The sequence below is a fragment of the Castor canadensis genome, chromosome 8 (assembly GCF_047511655.1).
Source record: "Castor canadensis chromosome 8, mCasCan1.hap1v2, whole genome shotgun sequence".
Classification (NCBI taxonomy): Eukaryota; Metazoa; Chordata; class Mammalia; order Rodentia; family Castoridae; genus Castor; species Castor canadensis.
The window spans coordinates 92,843,376-92,861,569 of NC_133393.1; the positions used below are offsets into that span (position 1 = coordinate 92,843,376).

The 18,194-nt window shown below is 34.5% G+C and overlaps 3 pseudogenes; 2 read left to right on the forward strand and 1 right to left on the reverse strand.

Annotated features, from left to right (window-relative positions):
* Positions 1–847: 847 nt before the first annotated feature.
* Positions 848–1,796, reverse strand: LOC141425926 (olfactory receptor 6C6-like; annotated as a pseudogene).
* A 136-nt stretch (positions 1,797–1,932) lies between these two features.
* On the forward strand, positions 1,933–7,043 carry LOC141425927 (cyclic AMP-dependent transcription factor ATF-4-like; annotated as a pseudogene).
* Positions 7,044–12,519: 5,476 nt separating this feature from the next.
* LOC141410527 (U6 spliceosomal RNA) lies at positions 12,520–12,618 on the forward strand (annotated as a pseudogene).
* Positions 12,619–18,194: the final 5,576 nt, after the last annotated feature.

An 18,194-nucleotide genomic window follows, 5' to 3' on the forward strand; every position in this document is an offset into this window, starting at 1 on the left:
AAGATATACATAATTAACTTCATGAAAAGCAACACAAACAGAATTAATTAGAAAATTATAATGTGCAAACTGTATGAAATATTTCCCCATACTAAGATGTAAATATGTAATAGGATGGGTTTTTTCACAAATTAGTATTACTTCCAGAATTCAAAAACTACAAAGCAGTATAAGTAATTACAATGAAAGCCTGGAATTCAAATGTTTTAACTTATAACCAATTATGGTTACAAATAATTTATTCTCACTTATTATAACTCTACAGGAGAAAATTTCCAGTAGGACCTGAATTCTTTTGCACATGTCATACATCTCATAGTACCTTTGACTATTTATTTACTTTACTTATCATTCAAATTTCATCAGACTCTAAGATTCCCCTTGGAAGGCAGCTTTGATCTTTAAAATTGCTTTAATTTTTTACTTCTTTTCCATTACAATATGAATCACATTATATAGCAATGTATGTTGTGTGTTATAATGTTCTGTTTTTCTCTGACAATTTTAGCAATGCAGGATACTTAAAAGCAAATACATTGCCTAGCAATGAGCACTTGTATCAAATAATCAGCCAAGTGTATGTAGTACATTTGCATACAGCATTTGCTACATTAAGTGATCATTAATGAGTAGGCAGATTTCTAGGTGAAGATAGAAGATAGATATTCTGGACCAAAGAAGGCACTTTGCTCCTTGAGGTTAGAAAGATCTCCAAAGAAAGAATGGCATAGAGTATATAACTAAAACTATTATGATATAAATACACATGAAGAAAAATGGCAATGATCCAAAATAATGTAATTAATAGTTAAATTAAATTTTCTCATCATGTGCAAGCAGCATTTTATTACAGTCTAACTTTTGCCTTGTTTTCAAAAGAACAAAACCATTGAAGGATGTGCTTGAATGCTTCTTTTACTTGCTGGTTCCTTAGAGTGTAAATGAAAGGGTTTAGTAAAGGGGCCACAGAGGTATTGAGCACAGCTATACCTTTAGTGAAAGTCACTCTTTCCTTTGCTGATGGCTTCATATACATAAAGATACAACTTCCATAGGTAATAGAGACAACAGCCATGTGTGAGAAACAGGTGGAAAAGGCCTTTGTTCTTTGCTGAGCAGGAAATTTAAGAATGGTTTTGATGATGAATATGTAGGACAGAACCACTAGCAACAATGTGATGACAAGTATAATCACAGCTAAAACAAAAGCCATCAATTCTATGAAATGTGTATCTGTGCAAGAGAGTTGCAAGACAGAAGTGCCACACAGGAAGTGATCAATCATTCTGGAAGCACAGAAATCAAGCTTGAGTCCCAACAGCAAAGGGGGAAAGATTGTTAAGAATCCAGTTACCCGAGAGCTGAGCACAAGTTGCTGACACATTTCGCCGTTCATGATTATTGGGTAATGCAGGGGTTTGCAGATGGCAACATAGCGGTCATAAGACATGGCAGCCAGGAGGTAAAATTCTGTAATTCCTAATAGAAAAAAAAAAGAATAATTGAGTTGCACAGCCATTGTAGGAAATTCTTTTGTCTCCAGTAAGAATGCTCATCAAGAAATGTGGGATGCCAGCCGTTGTGAATGAAACTTCTTAAAAGGAGAAATTTCTAAGGAAGTAATACATTGGAGTCTTGAGGCAGGGATCCAACAGTGTGAGCAGGATGACAATTAAGTTCCCCATCAGGCTCAAGATGTAATCGAAAAACAGAAACAGGAAAACCATAACTTGTAGCTGAGGGTCATCTGTGACACCAAGCAAAATAAACTCTATCTCCACTGATTGGTTCCTCATTTCTCTTACGTTCTATCACATCCACAGAAAATAAAAACCAATATCACACATAAGAAAAGAGATTCCTTCCTTTTCAACCATACAAAGTTCCATATCTGCACAGATATTTTCACAAATCATCCTAGAGTACATCGTAATGAACACATTCCCCAGTTCATCAGTGTTAACATGTACCCCAGGTGAATGTGAGGTGAATGTGGTGATCTTGAGACTGAAATTGTGCTTAGAAAATTGAGAAGAAGGAAGATAACACAACTTTCCATCCTTTATATCCTATTATGTCTGAATGAAAAAAAAATAGTTACATATGAAAAAATACCACTGACAAGTATTACTTAAGCAACAGTTAGAAAAGTGATGTTTCAGGTAGAAATGCAAAACTTCTCCATGTTGTACAGGTACTTGTCATCCTACAACAAATAGTTTGTATGTCTAGATAATTAAAACTTTACTTTAAAATATTATAAGAAATTTATAACATGATAAATATTACAGCTATTATTTCATATGAAAAATTCTAATACACATTGGAAAATGCACTTATTCTTTTACAATGTGCAAGTGTTAAGATAGCATATCATTTCCTGATTAATTTGACATGTTATAAAGTTGAATAAAAATTAGACATATGTAAAAATCTACATTTAGCTTTCAAAATATACACCCATAATGATACACCCAGACCATGGCAACTACCAACATTCATTCACCTATAATATTTTATTCAATGAATCAGAGCTTAGCACACTTGTTACCTGAATAATTTTAAAAAATTTTTTGTAGTTCTGGGAATCAAACCCATCACCTTGTGCATCCTAGGCACAATGTCATCCCCAGACCATTTTGTTTTTAAATGGTAACAGTATTATTTTTCAGATCATGCATGCGATGTAAAGCAAAGGTAATTGATTCAATCCCTCATCTCTGCTGAAGATACTACATTCTCAACAAATTTCTTTGATTTTTTTATAATGCTGACATAGATAGCAGCATATATTTCATCTCCTTGCTGTGGTTTGAATACCTAGGGGGTCTAGTGAAGTGTTGTGTATGATGAAGTGTTGTAGAAGCAAAGACATACAAAATTTCAATAAGACATATTCTGAGAAGGGATGCATAAAAGGAAGTGAAAGAAAGGCTTATGACAGCCTAATGATAAGTGGTATATTTTTCTAAATTAGATGAATGAATATAAAGAAAAATGAAAACAATAAAACTATGGATATAAATACATAAATAAGAAGTAATGCAGAAAACTTTTAATATAGGATATTCTATTACTAATAAATACCTCTTCACTAATTTACTAAAGTAATACTAACAACATGAGTATACTTTAAGTCAACATTATCTGAAGAAAAAAGAAGAGAGTATATGATAAATTTCAACTTACAAAGGGTACTGATGCTGCTGTTGAGACCCACTATGAACAGAATAGCTATCCTTATCAAAATATTAATATTACAATGTTCAGCAATTAAATAATAATTCACAGTTGTATTGAGAGCTATATAAATAAAACCCACTGTTCTTGATGCTCCACATATTATATGGGACAAAGGAGATGAAATACAAAGAAGAAAATAGTATTCAGGCTTGCATTTGGACCAAGGGTCATGCTAAGGGAGGGTATTTAAGAGGTCATGGTTTGAAAATTATAGTATTATACAAATTGTTATATAAGTGTTTTTTTATAAGTTCTTATAAAAGGCCAACCTATAGCACATTTTTGTGACTTTTTTGTATATTTCCTTTAAACAGAATTATTGATATTTCTAGGGGAAAATTCTTAAGTATTTTTCTCATCACAAAAAACAAACAAACCTATTTTCAAATGAACACCAAGTTCATATGTTTACATTGAAAATATTAACAGAATTATTTCCAATCTTTGAAACATATTATTCTTTAGAAAGTAGAACACATAAAAATATAAAGAACTAAAAGGTAACTGAAAAATAAGAAGTATTTCCAGTGTTACATACAGGAATTTACAGATTCTTGTATCTGTATATTTGGATCTTTAGATGGATCCTAATGGAGTGAAAAGATTAGAAAATATTCTAGGCAGAAGAGGCAACATAAATAGAAAGTAATAATGGCAAAAGCATGTTTGATCTGGAGACCATAATTAGATTTCATATTTAGCCATCTCTCAGAAATCATAAACTATTGGAAAGAACAGTGTCCCATGTCCAGAGTTCTTTGGAATAGCACATTCAGATGGTTGTGAAACATTGCCAAGTATTCTCATTTACACAGATTATTCAGTGACAACATTGATACAAGGTACAATCATGCAATAGAATTTCAACATATCAAAACACTGATTGTCCTACCTCAACAATCACATATCCCATGTATCCCTACAGAAGATACTCTAAAAAAGAAACTCAAGTCACAGAGTAGAACAATGAGTGCATAGGTCAATAATTCTTATTATATTCAGTTTTGTTAGATACTATGAGTGTCACCAAAATAATGACCATTAGAAGGCCTTTAAGTTTTAGAATATTATTGCATTTTACTTCTAAGCTTTCACCATTATTTCAAGTCAAAATGTAAAAAGTATCAATATACTAACCTTTCAATAATTTAACAACATTCTTTAATAAATTGTATACACAGATTGAGGCAATCATTCTGTACTTCAATACATAACTCATTCTTGTGGACAGGGAGCACTGATGACACATTCTTCTTTGTATGCAATGTATTCTACCCTAAATTACGTGACTGGCTTAAATGCTGTCTCAGAGATATTATTTTTGACTAATTTGTTGCATATTATTAAGAAAGTCTATCAAATTACCCTCTTTTTTACAGCTTACTATAATTCACTTACCAGAAGTATTTTAAACCTTGTTAAATGCTGCATACAGTGCAATATGAAAATTACCTGTCATGTGACATCATGGAGTATTTATGCTTTTGTGTCTTACAGTAAACTAACAAGGGAAAAGAATTCTCAAGGTAACTGAGATTCAAGAACATCATTTCCTAAGGGATTGATAAAATGTATTTTACAAAAGTGTTTTCTGTAGCCATAAAGATACACACACACACAGACCTTTACTTCTTTGAACTATGCTTCCAGAGAATTCAGTATAGATTGTTATAATATTTGACTGCCTACTACACATCTGTCTTTTGAAATCATAGTTACATGGTTCAAAGATTTGAAGTACAGAGAAGGAAGAATATTTTAAGTGTATATGAAAAGTGAAAACATAAGATGGATAGTGATAGCCAGTTATAGATCAATTGACCTCAAGATAAATGTATTATAGAACAAATACCTTCTTTCCTTTTGGTTTATTCCTTTAAATATATATCCTGTAAAACACACCACATTATTTTTAGATCTATTTCAAACTTGATTTAGCTGCATAGTCCTTCTCTGTGAAGATGTACCACTATTGACCCCTTCTCTTATATGTCAGCTAACAGACTATTTACAATTCAGTTAGAAAATGTGTGCCAATGAATAAAATTCTGCATATGTATTTTCATAAAACAAGATTTGCATAATGCTGAAGGTCTAATGTTAGAACTTTAGGATTAATTCTTAAAACTGGCATTGCTGAATCAGGATTAAACCCTATATATTTTTTCAGCTATTGCTAAGCTGTTCTCTACATATATTCAATCAGTAGAGTTGATTAATAATACAATAGGGTTCTTTATCAACAGTCTCAAGAAGAGGGTGGGTTTTTGTACTTGAAAATAGCTAGCTTTCTCGTTGTTAAGCATTATAACTGAGCATCACATGCATTTCCTTAAAATTTAGGGTTGAGTATTATTTCATAAACAGAACAGCCTTGTGATACATTTACATATTTGTGAATTGTCTAAGCATATTTCTTGATTTTTTTTCTATCATGTTTTTCCATTTGTTCACATATTTTAGGCCAGCAATTTAAACTTTCTGTTTGTAACATATGCTGCAAGTATTCCCTCCTGGTTGTCAGTGACTTATGATCTTGTGTCTGTGATGTAAAAACTTTATTTTTGTGTGTTTTAAAGTTTCTATATTCTTGATTACTCTGCTTGGATAACAAGTGATGATTGGGAACACTGTCCTTATATCTTCATAAAAGATTCACAATTTCTTTTAACCTTGTCTAGTTTCATTTCCCCATTAGATTCCCAATCAATTTATATTTAATTTTATGTATTTTGTAATAAACAAGGCTAATTTATGATTGTCCAAATTGCTTCCTGCTTCCCAGTAGTATTTAGTTTGAAAGATCATTTTCATTCCTCTGATTGAACATAGTTGTCATATGCACATTTGTACATATATGTATATATACAAATATATATATGTATATATATATATTTTTGAACCTATATATGTGTGTGTGTGTGTGTATATATATATATATGAACCTATACATATGTATACATGTGTGTATATATGTGTATGTATATATGTAATTTTTGTTCTGTATCATTGATTAGTCCCCCTATGCAGATTGGATGTTGGATAAAATGGATTTGAAGGAGTTTGACTTTGATGCCCCATTTCATTTAGACCTGGAAGCCATGTCAGAAGATCTTTTGGCCATGTTGGATGACACATGGGATCTCTTTACCATCTAGTCCAGAGACTAATAAGGAGCCCCCCCTGGCAGTAAACCAAATTGGCCATCTCCCAGAAAGTTTTGCAACAACTGCCCAGGTTGTCCCTTTCACCATCTTATACCCTCTTCCCCCAAGGGTCCTCTCCTCCACTCTAGATCATCCTTATAGTTTACAGTTAGGTGGTGAAGTGGATATCTTTGAAGGAGATAGGAAACCCAACTCTACTGCTTATATTACCATGATCCCCAGTGTGTAAAGGAAGAAGACAACCCTTCAGATAATGACAGCGATATCTGTATGATCCCTGAGTTCTACACAGGCTCTCAGCTTCTCATCTTTAAGGCCTCTCTAACCAGGACTTTGTCTTCTCCAGGTCCCCCATGGGTCTGCTAACCCCAAATCTTATGACCCTCCTGGAGAGACAGCAAAAGTAAAGAGTAAGTAGCAGGATAAGAAGCTGAGGAAAATGGAGCAGAATAAGACAGCAGCCCCCAGGTGCTGCCAGAAAAAGAGGACTTCACTGGTGAATGTAAAGAGCTTGAAAAGAAGAATGAGGCTCTGAAAGAAAAGGCAGATGCTCTGGCCAAGGAGATCAAGTATCTGAAGGATTTGATAGAAGAGGTCCACAAGGCAAGGGGGAAGAAGAGGATTCCCTGGTAGTGCAATCAAGAGTACTGGGTGCTTATACATAGGAGTCTTGTGCTGAAGCTGTATTGTAATAAGTTATTTTGTAATGTAAGTTAAAAAAAAAAAAGAGCACACCAGAACCCACAGGTTGTGGGGAAGGAGAAAATTTCCATGAGTGGTTTGGCAGAAGTTGCACTGCAGAGGGAATAAATGGATAAAAAAAAAAAAGAGGAGTGAGAGATTCTGAAAACACAATTAACATTGGACTCAGTGTTGGACAGGTATGCAATCTACCCACACAGGGGTCCTGGAGACCACATAGTATGCAGGCACAGGGAAAAATCTGGGTTTTTTTTCTCAGAATTGGGCCAGAGTGCAGTGCTGGGAACCACTGCGAAAGGATCCTGAATAGGAGCTATGGTGGAAGTTGCCTTAGGGATCAAATTTCCCTATATTGTCTTTCTCTGGGAATATACAGGAAGGTTTGGGCAGGTGTTCACTGAAAGCTTGGAAGAGCTGGCCTAGAGGAGGGGGAAGGACAGACATCTCTGAGTCAGACAGGTGGAGATCCGCAAGTAGACACTAATGCTCAAACTTGTGGCAGGGAGTAAAACCCACTTCTCACTGGACAAGTCTAAAGGTCAGGCAAAAGGGCCTAAATGACACAGTCCTTTGATCCTAACTCAGAAAATTAAGAGTTTGCACAGCTCTCTTGGTAAATTCCTGAGTGCCTACTGACCATTTAGCCCAAGAAAATAGTTAACTATATCCACATACTGTTCCCTGGTGCCTACAAGACAAACAACTTTTTCCTCCTTGTGAAACCCCTTAATTCTGCTCCTCCGATGAGATAACCTCAAGCACAGATGTGATTTGAACATAGTTTCAATGATGCTTGCTTCCTTGTACTTACATACAAAATAAACAAGCTGGATTAATTCAGAACTCGCATCTCTCACCAGGAGCATGCAGTCCATTAGATCCCAACTTCCTCTATTTGTGTCATTGTCTTTTCTCATTCACTGCAACCCCCAATCAATTCTCCTAACCCACTTCCATGGGACACAAGAGGCAAAGATCCAGGAGGGCACACTGGGAGGGTAGAGTCAGCAGAGCAGTCTGCCAGGAGAGCATTCTGCCATGAGAGTTTCCTAGCACCAGACAGTTGAAGACTCCAGAAATTAGAACTTGTTGGCAGAAATCTTCGTCTTGAGAAGTAACAACTGCCTGCTCACTCACACAGAGCATGTCCTCTGGTTGTGAGGCACACAACACAGATGAAAACAAAGGAAGCTGAATTAACCAACAGACCACTCCTGCCAGGAAACAGGTTTCCAAATCATCCAGAGAAAGAAAAGGCAGTCAACATTTTGCTCTGACCCACAATTTTGACTTACTTACAGAACTGGAAACCTGTCCCCTTTCATTATTTAAATTTTTTTGTTTTTACATTCCCCTCTTTTTTTCTTTTCTTTTTTCTTCCTTTTTGACAGATCATTTTTCTATAGCGGTGTTTTAAACTAGACCGATTGTATAAATATTTACGTATTTTTTCCTACTTTTTGTATAATTCATTTTTTCACTTTCCTTTCACGCTTCCCTTATGTTACTTCTCTATTTAATACAACTTCTTTGGCCTTTTTTCTTCTGTTTTGTTTTTCTGATTGTTGACATTGTCATTGTTGTTTACTGTATTTTAACTTTCTTCTGTCTTTGAGATGGGCTCTCCCCACAGGCCCTGGCTGGCCTGGCATTGCCATCAAACTGCCTTACCCCCTTTTTGTTATTTATTTAAAAATATTTTTAGTATTATATGATAGTTGTGCAAGGTATTTCATTGTGACATTTCCATATATGTACATATTAAACCTTGGTTTGTTTCATTCCTTCACCCCAATATTCTTCCTTTTCTCCCAATACAGTGGTTATAAGTGTGAGCCATCACACCCAGACTTTCAAATTTAATTTTTAATCATCTTTTCTTCTTCCCTCTATTTCTACTGTTCCTACCTTTATCTTCTTCCATTCTTCATATTGTTAGATCAATTTTTTCTCTCTTTTACTTTTTCTTCTTTTGCTAGTTACCCTTCTACAATTTGTTTTGTCATTGTTTTTGGTTGTTAGTTTCCTGGGCTTTATTATTAATTCTCATTCATGTTTTCTCTTTACCTCTTCATCTGCAACTGGATTTTATCTATTTATTGTGTTCTTTCTTATTCTCCCCCATTTACTTTTTCCCATTCTTTTGCTTATGTGACCTTTTTTCTTATATTATTCATTATATTGCTTCTCCTATTTTCTATACATTTTACCTTTATTAGGTAGTATCTTGTAAGTTTGCCTCCCTGTTCCTTTAAGGTTATTGAAGTTGTGGTAATTTTTTTAATTAGTTATCAGAGCATAGTGGGTATATCTAGCGATTGTGATGGTCTTCAGCTAGTTTTGTTCTTTTTGAGTATTGTTTGTGACTGGGCCCAGTTCCTTGAGGTGAATGTTTCACTATTAAGCTACACACTTAATCAAGTGGTGAGAAACTACACCTCAATCCTGCCACTACACAGTCCTGCCTGAATATTAAGAATACTTCAATTGAAAGAATACAGCAGATTAAAACCTCCAGCCAATGACTCAGCCTCAGATGTACAAATCCCAATACAGAAACATAAGAAATATAAAAAAACAAGGCAAAATGACTTCTCCAAAGTAAACAATTCCATAATAATGAATATTAATAAAAATGAAATGGATGAAATCACAGTCAAGGAATTCAAAACTAATGATTATATGAATGATTCCTAAGATTTAGAAGGACACACACATAATCACCTTAATGAATTTAAAGGGAATACAAATAAATACCTGGATGAAATTAGACATACAATGCAGGATATTAAAGAAGAATTCAGCAAAGACATAGAAAGCTTGAAAATAAATCAAATTGAAATTCAGAAAGTGAAAATCTCACTGAGACAAATAAAAACTTGGTTGAAAGGACAACCAACAGACTTGATCAAGTGTAAAAGAGACAATCAGAGCTTGATAACAAGTTAGATAAATTAGGACTTTTAGACAACAATAAAGGAAAAATAAGACATTATAAATGAATATACAAGACTTTGGGCCTCTAAACCTATGAATCATAGGCATAGGAAAAGAAGAGGGACAACCTGTAGGAAAGTAAACATATTCAATAAAATAATAACAAAATATTTCCTAAATCTTGGGAAAGAGTTTATCACCTAGGTATAGGAGGCTTTTAGAATAACAAACAGACAAGACCTGGAAATAATCTCTTCATATCATATTATAGTTAAAATTTGGGATATATAGTACAAGTAAAGACTATAGAGAGCTGCAAGAAAGAAGCACCAAGTCAAATATAAATCCAAACCCAAAAGAATGAAAGCAGATTACAACAGATATCCTAAAAGCCAAGAACCCTATATTATGTACTTCAAGGATGGAAAGAAAAACTGCCAAACTAGATAACTCTATTCAGCAAATCTATCCTTTATTATTGAGGAGAATTAACAATTTTCCATGATAAACAAAGCTAAAGGAATTCATGACCACTACAAATGCATGGAAAAAGATGGATAAAGGTATTATACACATAGAGGAGGAAGGTGAACACAACCATGAGAATATATGAAAAAATAAGTCTCCTGAGAAGGGTAAACAAACAAAGGAAGATTAGGAATGAATGACAGAATAATAGGAACTAGATTATAGCTTTCAGATAATAAATCTAATGCTAAGGATCTTGATATTGAATTAACAGACAGATGGGTTGATTGAATTTGAAAATAACAACACACACAATTAAAACAAAAGATCAAAACAAAACAAAAAAAACCCACAAAATTTTGCTGCCTGCAATAAATGCACCTCACTGGAAAAGAAAAACTGCCTGAAATGAAAGGATAGATAAACACATTTTAAACAAATGGAAGTGAAAGCAATCAGGAGCAGCTATACTCATATCTGAAAAGGCAATTGAAACAGTAGCAAAAATCTTCCCAACAAAGAAAAGCCCAGGACTACTGAATTCTACACACCTTTTAAAAAGAAGTAACACCAATGCTCCACAAACTTTTCTACAAAACACAAAGGAAAGCAACACTTTCAAACTGAATCTATGAGCTAGTATAATCATGATAACAAAATAAAAAAAGGACATAACAATAAAAGACCAATTTCTTAATGAATATAGATATAAAAAATCTGAGTAAAATACTCATAATCCAAATTCAAGAACACCTGATAAAGCTCACACAGTGTAATCAAGTTGTCATCATTTTAGGAATACAGGGTGGTTTGACAAATGCGAATTACTACATGTAATACAGCACATAAACAGAATAAACAGTAAAAATCACCTCAATAGATGCAGGAAAACTCTTTGAAAGAACTCAACATCAATTCATTATAAAAATCCTTGAAAGAACTCAGAATAGAATGTGAATACCACACCACAAAAAAGCCTATATATCATAAATGTCTTGCTAACATTTTACAAAATAAGTAAAAATTGAAAACATTTCTTTTAAAATCAGGAAAGAGACAAAAAATCATGTGCCAGTGACTCATGGCTACAATCCTAGTTATGTGGGAGGCTAATATAGGTAAGATCAAGGTTCAAGGCCAGACTAGGCAAAATGTTCACAAGACCTTATCTCAATCAATAACTGAGCACAGTGGCTTGTAAGTTTTTTCTCAGAATATAGCAGAAAGCTTAACATAGAATGATTGCAGTGCAAGCTGGCCTGGTCAAAAAATCAAGACTCTATCCAAAACAACTAGAATAAAAATGGCTGGAAGTGTGGTTCAAGTGGTAGAATGGATACCTAACAAGCACAAACACTGAGTTCAGACTTTAATACTTTCAAAAAATCAAAATGACAATATTAGTCAACTCCATCAGAAAACTCTTAGATTCGATAAACACATTTAGATAGCAACTGAACAAAAATCAGCATGCAAAAACTTTTAATTTCCTATCCAGCAAAAACTTTTAATTTCCTATCCAGCCACAACAAACAGGCTTTGAAAGAAATCAATAAAACTATCCCATTAACAATAGCTTCAAAAAGAAAAAAACTAGGAATAAACAATCTAGGAGGTGAAAGACCTCTAAAATATAATGATCAAATATTGAAAAAAGAAATTTAAGAAAATACTAGAACATGGAAAAACTCCCATTTTCATAGACTGACAGACATAACATAGTGAAAATGTGTATAATACCAAAAGCAGAGGCACCAGAGGCTCAGACCTGTAATCTCAGCTACTTGTGAGGCTAAGATCATTAGAACCAATCATAGGTCAAGGTCAGCCTAGACAAACAGATTACTAGACTTCATCTCCAAAATAAATTAAACAAAATGTGGAGAAGTGACCTAATAAGCAGAGCACCTGCAGTGCAAGTATGAATAACTGAGTTCATTCCCCATCCCACCAAAAAAAAAAAAAAAGATTCACTGCAGTCTTCCATCAAAATTCCAATGATGTGCTCACTTTGACAGATAGTGAAAATGGAATGATACTGAGATTAGCATGGCCCTTGCCCAAGGATGACATACAAATTTATGAAGCATCCATGAATTTTTAAATCTCAAGAAAAGAGCAGACAAGTAATTAGAGACTAGCATAGAATTGAATACAATGACTCTTACACAACTAAGTGACAAGAATCACCACATACCTCTCAATATAAACATTGAATGTTAATGAATTCTACTATACCATCAAACGATATGGATTGGCAAACTAAATTGAAATGGAAGACCCAATGACTTGTTGTTTGCAAGAAACCCACCTTAAATCAGAAGCAAACATTGGCTTAGGGTGTAAGGATGAAAAAACATTTTATCATTTACATCAGATAAAACCTAATTAATCAGAAGAGACAAAGAAGTCCACTTCATGTTAATAAAAGGAACAATATCTCAAGAAGAAATGACAATTGTTAACTTACATGTGCCCAGTATCTGTGCACTCAACTTCATTAAATATATACTATTGGAGTTAAAAACACAGATAGACCCCAACATGGTGATAGTGGGAGATTTTAATACTCCTCTATCACTATAAACAAGTCATTCAGGCAAAAAAAAATCAACAAAAAACCTTAGAATTAAATGACACCATAGATCAAATTGACCTGACAGACATCTACAGAGTATTCTATCCTGCAACAACACAGTATACATTCTTCTCAAGAACTTTCTCCAAAATAGATCATATTTTAGGTCACAAAGCAAGTCTGAACACATATAAGAAAACTGAAATAATCTACCACATACCATCTGACCACATTGGAATAAAACTAAAACTCAAGAACAAAAGAAACAGCAGAAAATATTCAAACACCTGGAGACTGAACAACACATTACTTCATGATCAGTGGGTCATCAAAGAAATAAGAGAGGAAATAAAAAGTTTCTGGAATTTAATGAAAATAAAAGCACCACTTACCAGAACCTATGGGACCCAGAAAAGGCAGTGCTAAGGGGAACGTTTATAGACATGAATGCATACATAAAAACATGCAGACAGATCTCAAATAAACAACCCTAATGGTGCATCTCAAATTTCTAGAAAAACAAGAACAAACTAAAGCTAAATTAGCAGAAGGAAAAAAATTAAAACACAAGGGATGAAATCAATGAAATAGAGACAAAAAGGATCAATGAAACAAAAAGCAGTTTCTTTGAAAAGATACATAAGATTAATACATCCCTAGCAAACCTGACTAAAATGAGTGGGGAAAAGATCCAAATTAATACAATTTGAAATGAAAATGGGGAAATAACAAATACCAAGGAAATCCAGCAAATCATTAGAATAACTTTGAAAACATATATTCAAATAAATCAGAAAATCTAGAAGAAATGGACACATTTCTAGACACATATGACTATCCAAAATTGAACTGAGAGGATATAAATCATCTTAGTAGATCTATAGCAAGCAATAAAATTGAAGTAGCAATAAAGAATCTCCAAAAAGAAAAGTCCAGGACCTGACATATTCACTTTTGAATTCTACCAGAACTATAAAGAAGAACTAATACAAACATTCCTCAAAATTTTCCATGAAAGAAAAAAGGAAGGAACACTGCCAAAGTCATTCTATGAAGCCAGTATTACACTCATCCCAAAACCAGACAAGGACACAGCAAAATTAAGGAATTACAGGCCAATCTCTTTAACGAAGTTTCATACAAAAATGTTCAATAAAATATTGACAAGTCAAATTCAACATCATATCAAAAAAGATCATTCACCATTATCAATTTGGTTTCATTCAGGGATGCTTGGATGTCTCAACATATGCAGATCATTAAACATAATACAACATATTAAAGGAAGCAAAGACAAAACTCACAAATCTCCTCTTAACATATGCAGAAAAAGCCTTTGACAAAATTCAACACCCTTTTGTGATAAAAGCTTTGATGAAACTAGGAATAGAAAGAATGTATCTCAATATAATAAAGCCTATATATGACAAGCCAACAACCAACATCATACTAAATGGGGAAAAACTGGAACCATTTTCTCTAAAGTCAGGAATGAGACAAGGATGTCCACTCTCTCCACTCTCATTCAACATATTCTTGGAAATCTTAGCTAGAGCAATAAGACAGGAAGATGAAGTAAAAGGAATTCAAATAGGAAAGCAAGAAGTCAAAGTATTCCCGTTTGCAGATGACAAGATCTTATACCTAAAAGACCAGGAAAACTCTAACAAAAAACTCTTATGCATCATAAACACCTTCAGCAAATAACAAGATACAAAATCAATTTATCAATCAATCACAAATCATAGCTTTATACATACTGACAATGAACAGAGCAAGAAAGAATATAAAAAAAAATTCCCTCAAAATTACCTAGCCACAAAATATACCTAAAAATTTAAAGGAAGTGAAAGTCCTCTATAAGGAAAACTTTAAACCATTAAAGAAAGAAATCAAGGAACACTACAGAAAATGCAATGATCTATCATGCTGATAGATTAGCAGAATAAATATTGTGAAAATGGCTACATTACCAAAACCTATCTAAATGTTCAATGCAATCCCCATAAAAATTCTCATGACATTCATCACAGTGATTGAAAAATCAAACTTAAAGTACATTTAGAAGCAGAAAAGACTACAAATAGTGAAGGTAAAATTGAGCAAAAAGAACAACACTGGAGGTGTCACAATATCCAACTTGAGAAAATGGTGATTGGGACATAGACACAGACTGTGTGAGCTCCGTGAATCAGGGACCTTGCTGAGATGCTGGAGACATGCATAGCTGAGGTAAATCACCAGGGAGAGCTGAAACTTCACCACCTGGAACCTCTAGCCCAATACACTGAAAAAGCAGGCAGGCCATCACCCCTATGCCACCACCATCAGGGGGCCTGCCAGGCCTATGCCATACAGGAGTGCCAGGCTTCCACCCCGCAAAACAGCCAGGCTGCCACTCACTGGCCTGCCAGGCTTACCAGGCTGTTACCCCACTGGCCCTCCAGAACCACCAGGTTTCAGCCCTCTGGCCTGCCAAGCTGCCAACCCACCAGGCCGCTACCCAGAAACCTGCTCAGCCATGCCCTGACTGCCAGCCCAGAGGCATACTGGCCGCCATCCACCACAGAAGGGCTCCAACTCCACCAGATGCCAGCTCCAAACCTGCCTAGTAGATGGAGATGAATAAGACTGGATGCTAAAGGAGTAATATCAGAACTACTAAGACTGAAATTCCAGTGTTCCTGAACTTAGAATACTTTTTTTCTTTTTTTGTTTTCCTCTTTTCTTTAAGTGTTTGTTTGTCCTGTTCACTGTCTGATTGTCCACAATATCTCCCTGGTGATTTCTTTGGTTCTCCATTTTTTTTTCTTTTTTCTCCTTTCTTGGTTTTGTTAGATTTACTATTTTAAGTTAGCTAATACTAAATTACACATAGACCAGGGACAGAAACAGTACAAAGTTGAATAGGGAAGATGACAAAAGGATAGAAACCATTCTCCCCCCAAGGTAAATTAGTACAGGGTTCAGAAGGAAATGAAGAAAACAGACACCCAGATCCAGATTCCAAAAAAAAACAAAGATAAATTACACCAAGGAACACAACTAAGCACACAAGAACATTCTGAAAGAAGAAATCCTCCAAGTTATCACTGAGAATTTCATAGAGATGATACTAGACATGGTGAACCAAAATGTACAGGAAGCAATCAAGAAATTCCAAGACAACAAATATAAAGAATATGAGAAAACACAAAAACAATAAATGAAATCAGAGGAGCCCTAAGTAAATATCAAAATGAAACAGAGAACACCATAAGTAGAGAGAAATATGAATTAAGGATAAAAATTGACAATATTGAAGAGGAGGTGACCCATGATATGGAAAACATAAGAAAAAAGAATGAAACAGAATTACAAAACAAAATGGAAGGCACTCCAGCAGAACAGAACAAACAAAAGACAGTATCTCAGAACTTGAAGATGAAATGGTAATTAAAGGAAAAACTGAAGAAATATTAATCAGACAACTCAAGACCTGTGAAAGGAATATACAAGAACACACTGACTCCATCAAAAGACCAAACCTAAGAATCATGGGCACTGAAGAAGAAGAGGTGGAAGCAAAAGGAATTCATAATATATTCAACAAAGTAATGAAAATGTCCCAAATCTAGAGAAAACTATGCCCATTCAGGTACAGGAAGCCTACAGGACAGCAAACAGACTTCACCAAAATAGAACTACCCCACAACATATCATCATTAAAACAACAAGCATAGAGAATAGAGAAAGAATATTGAAGGCTGTAAGATAGAAAAAACAAATAACATGCAAAGGTAAACCCGTCAAAAGCACAGCAGATTTCTCAACGGAAACCTAAAAAGCAAGAAGAGCATAGAGTGAGGTCTTTCAGGCAATAAATGAAAATAACTTCAACCCTAGGACACTCTACCCAGAAACACTATCATTCAAAATAAATGGAGCAGTAAAAGTCGTCCATGGTAAGCAGAAACTAAAACAATTTATGACCACCAAACCACTGCTACAAAAGATTTTTCAGGGAATTCTGCACACAGAAAGTGAAAGCAAACAAAACCATGAAAGGGCAGATAGTACCAAACTAAGGGCAGAAGAAAAGGAAAGAAAGAAGAGAGCAACATTGAATGAGCTGCACAAAATCAAACTCCTAAACAACAAAGACAACTAAATGACAGGAAATCACCACATACCTATCAATACTAACACTGAATGATAACAGACTTAATACTCCATCAAAAGACACAGCTTAGCAAAATGGATTAAAAAGGAAGATCCAACAATCTGCTGCTGACAGGAGACCCATCTCATTGACAAAAACAACCACTGGTTAGGGTGAAAGGCTGGAAGAAGATCTACCAAGCCAATGGCCTCCAAAAACAGGCAGGGGAAGCAATACTTATCTCTGACAAAGTAGATTTCAAAATTACATTGATCAAAGAATATAAAGAAGGACTCTCCATACTAATAAAAGGGGAAATACACCAAAAGGAAATAACAATTATCAACTTATATGCACCCAACATCAATGCACCCAATCTAATCAAACATATTCTCAAGGACCTAAAAACATATATAGACTCCAACACAGTGGTAGTGGGACAATTTAATACCCCCAATCACTATAGAAAGGTCAACCACACAATAAATCAATAAAGAAACTCAAGAACTAAATCACACAATAGAGACCAGGTGAGGTCTACAGAATATTTGATCCAACTGCTGTACAATATACATTCTCAGCAGCTCATGGAACCATCTTCACAATTGATCATTTCTTAGGGCACAAAGCAAACCTCAGCAAATATTAGAAATAGAAATAATCCCATGTATTTTATCTGATCACAATGCATTAAAAGTAGAAATCAACAGCAAAAACAACAAGAAAGAAAGCAAACATTTGGAAGCTGAATAACCCATTGCTCAATGATCAATGCATCATTAATGAAATAAAAGAGGAAACTAAAACGTTCCTGAAAGTTAATGAAAATGAAAACATGACCTATCAGAACCTATGGGACACAGCAAAGGCATTCCTAAGAGGAAAGTTTATAGCCATGACTGCATATATTAAAAGGTCAGGAAGATCTCCAATCAAGGACCTAATGCTACATCTCAAA